We start from the raw sequence: 3,878 nt of genomic DNA on the forward strand, positions 1-3,878 counted from the left end.
TAATTTTTGACCCCCTTTTTGACCCAGCTCCCCTCCCATCAGAGCTTCGCCCACTGCCACAGGGGCCCCAGGACCTCGTCACAAAACCCCGATCCGTTTGGGCACCGTGCAGATGGCTCCCACGAGGAGGCAGCAGGCGCGTGGCAGGCTCGCGGTAAGGATGAGAACTTCACAGCCACGTGGCCACCTCACCTTCTGCTCCGTAAGGCTCCTTGTGCTTGCCTCGCCGTGTCACTTGGAACAACTCGGGGAATGAACCAAAGCAAAGAGCTGAGCAGCGATCTCAGTTATACCAGCATAGCCCTGCGGATGTTCGTTTACACTTAGACAATCTTAACAATCCGAAGCTGATTCCGAATGAGGATGTTTGGACTGCTTCTGTAAATGGAAATTAAAAATCAGCAGGCCATGATAATAATCAATACGCCGATATTTACCGCAGCTTTAAATCTTAACAAGAGCCTCCAGGAGCCTCTCGCTTTAGTTTCAGGTAATTCCGTGCACTTCTCTCTTTAAGAAGAGTTTGCAGAAGCTAAGAAATAAGTAATTCAGACACAGTTGATTTTTTTAAGTCTCTGTAGCATCGCTGACACCTTTGATAAAGCTTTTGTTCTGCCTACCAAAGCTCCATTCCAGATGGGACTGGCAAGGCTAACGCTCCATCCAACAAACAAAGGCTTATAAGAAAAAACGAGGAAAAAAAAGCAAAAATTCCAGAAAAATAAAACCGCTTATAATCCCAAAGGTAATAAGTATCCCTCTGGTAACTTCATACAGGCTCTTCACTGTCATTGTGAGCCTCTGCCTGCCGGATTCACAGCAAGGGTTTGTAGCTGAAGCCAAGGCAAGGACGTTTCCTAATAAACAGAAGCTCCTTAGAGACTGTAGCCATGGCATGTGAGAGCTGTTTACCTGGCACCAGAAAGCACTGTGCTGTTTATCTTCAGATGTTCCTACAGAAACAGGCGGTATTACAGTGTATTAAAGAAGGCCCCTTCACCCCCAGGAATGTGTGATTTTTTTATTATTTTTTTATTTAATCTGAGTTATTGCGCTTCGCTTTCGGCTGCAGAAAGCCCCTCCTTGGATATATGAATTCCTCCTTCACCTGCCTTCAAGGAGGACAGGCCGCTTCTCGGCACAGAGAGCCAGAAACCTGCTGCCAGCAGCAAGGGTGCTGATTGCCAGCCCTGAACCTGCCCGTCACAACCAGCGTGAAACCAGCCCCCGCGGTGCCAGCAGCATCTGCAGGACATGGCTACGTCCTGAGCAGGACCACCTTCTTCCCAGGGGGAGTTATTTTGGAGTTCATGTGTTTGTAGCAGGGACATTTGGAGGCCTAGGATCTGCTCCTGGTGGCAGGAAGGCCTTTTATGTCAGAGGGATTAGCAGCGGGTGCCTCCCGGTGCTCATCACGCAGGAATCCTGTTTCTCCCTACCTGCGACAGCAAATGATTTGATTGCAAGAGCCAAAGCAATTGTGCTGTGTACTTTATCACACGCAATCCCCAAGGCGCTCTGCTGATACCCAGCACACTGCTTTCAGACCTGAGGCCCCTCTGGGGTGTTGGCACCAGGTGGGGTGGCACGGGGTACCACCACGTGCCCTGGGACACGTCCCTCCTTCTCCCCAAGGAGCTACAAGGGGACTCGGAGAGCTGCTCACACCTGGGGTAAGCCAGCTGGCACCCTGCGGGCATGCTGGTGGCTCCCCAGGCCGCTGGGGTGTCACTGTCCCCTCCAGACAGCGGGGGCAGGCAGTGGCAATTTTATCAAGCAGTGACCTTACCATTGAATTTATGCCTCTGAAGATCCCACAATACCTCCTTCACCCTGCTGGTGACCTGATTGATGGCGTAGCGTGGCCGCCTGTGGGGAGCGTGTTTATTCAACTAACGCTGACCCTCTCTATCAAACATTATTCCCCTTCTAGTTTAATTAAAACACAATTAGCAGGGCTCTCAATTCCGTTAAATATGCACAAGCTTCTACTAAATTACTATTAATCTCTGTTCAATGTGCAAGTCAGTTAAGTGACATGTGGAAAATTACACGTTACTGACTCAGGAATGCAGCTTGGAGGATGACTTCATGTTCCTGAATGAAAATATCGGCGTGCCAGATGTGCCTAGCGCCTGACCCCTTTAGAGGCTCTGAAAGATCACACGTAGCTTTAAAATGTAATTTCATGCATGCAGAAGGAAGAAAGAGAGCCTAATAGCTTTATGGGACTTAGCTCTCCGTTTAATTTAGTTAGGGCGGTGTGAACGTCTTCATAACATGAAGCAGAGCTCTGATCCCTGCTCTGCCTGAGTGTTTCCAATAGACACCCTAATGCCTTTCTCATGGTCAAGGGCTAACAAGCTGTATTTGCTCGCTATTAGTGAGAGGTTGTACTTCTTTCTTCGTTAGGCAACGAGTTTCACAGTGGCACTGACGAGTATGCAGTCCTTGCTTTGAGTCATTGACTTCTTCACGAATTGTTTTATTGGGAGATACAAGCAACAGATGTGAGTATAGAAAAAAAAAATAGTTGTACTTTTAAGTTACAAAAACAAGGTGGCATTCGACCTTTCCTCTGCTCAGATGTCCTCGTTTTCCCCTGCCCGGCTGCTCGTTCCCAAAATCCTACTGAAAAGCATTCTGAGAGTGATCCAGGTCTGCCTTCAGTAGGTGTGTCCACGTAACAAATTATATAACAGCGTTCTGGAGACTTGTGCTCTGCCTCTCCCCCAGTGCATTCCACGCACCTACACAGCCATGCTAATTAGTTCATGTAATAAACTTAAACGTGGCAAAAATCTGTTCGCAGGGTGTTGCCAGACAGAGCTGGATTTGGAAAGCAGCCATTCACGAATGTTTTCTTTGACAAAACCCAAAGGATGTTATTTTCCTGAAGATGAAGCAGAATCCGTGTAATGGGAGCTGTAACCTAAGGAGACAAATGATTTTACTTACACAGTCATCGGTGACCTTCCCAAGTAAGGGCTTGCTTGTATGAAGAAAAACTGCCCAGGTTGAATGTAAACCCATTAAAAAAAAATTTAAAACTAAACTAATGTGCAGCTAAACTTAGCTTAGCCAAATTTAACTAATCAAAACCAGTGCTATTCCACAATGTGTATCTACAAAGTGTTATCAAGGAACTTAACTTCGGGTGGGAATTGCTCTCTTAATCCCAGTGCAGATGGTTAAAATTTCAGTTCAGATCATAAAATTTCAGTTTTGGCCACCGTTGCACCGAACTGCTTTGAAACCTGTAGGTCTGTTGCGTTGGCTTTTTAATAGAACCATGGTAATTTTCCTAACGATCCGGGCAGACGGAGAGCATTACCAGATGACCGCACTTCTGCAGGGCGGAGGAAGACAGGGACACGGAGCATGACAAAGGGCCTTGGTGTGAGACACGGGGCAGAAGGAGACGGCGTGGAGCCGAGGCTGTGCTGCGTGGTGCTGTGGTGGGCCGAGAAAAGCCGCTTGCCCAGGTACAAATTTCATCCAAATGCCATTAACGAGCACGCCGAGAACTTCCAGCTATATCCCTGACCAACACTAGATGTTGCTGTGCTGCTACTCATATCAGCTATACATTAGCAAGGCTTCTGAACAGTATTTACTGCTATTTCCTCTTTCCTGTTTCTGTTATTCACTCTGTTCTCGATGTTGGGGATCTGCTACTTGAATTTACTTTTTTTTTAAAAAAACAACAACACTATTTTACTCCTGCAGTATCAAGGTTATAACCCCCTTGAATGTACACGTAAAAACTTTACGAGCAGCAGAGACATCAGTGAAGTGAAGCAGCTCCTATATTTATGTCAAATATTTACTTAAACTCTGCTTCTGGATTTTTTGCAATCCGAGGGGAATGACATTGT

The 3,878-nt window shown here is 46.8% G+C and overlaps 1 long non-coding RNA gene across 1 annotated transcript; it reads left to right on the forward strand.

The window, feature by feature from the left end:
* The first annotated feature begins 1,629 nt into the window (after positions 1 to 1,629).
* Positions 1,630 to 2,954, forward strand: LOC118171229. Its single transcript, XR_004753115.1, has 2 exons — positions 1,630 to 2,510; positions 2,813 to 2,954. It is a non-coding gene; the product is annotated as an uncharacterized LOC118171229 (long non-coding RNA).
* Positions 2,955 to 3,878: the final 924 nt, after the last annotated feature.

This window comes from Oxyura jamaicensis, chromosome 9 (assembly GCF_011077185.1).
Source record: "Oxyura jamaicensis isolate SHBP4307 breed ruddy duck chromosome 9, BPBGC_Ojam_1.0, whole genome shotgun sequence".
Lineage (NCBI taxonomy): Eukaryota > Metazoa > Chordata > Aves > Anseriformes > Anatidae > Oxyura > Oxyura jamaicensis.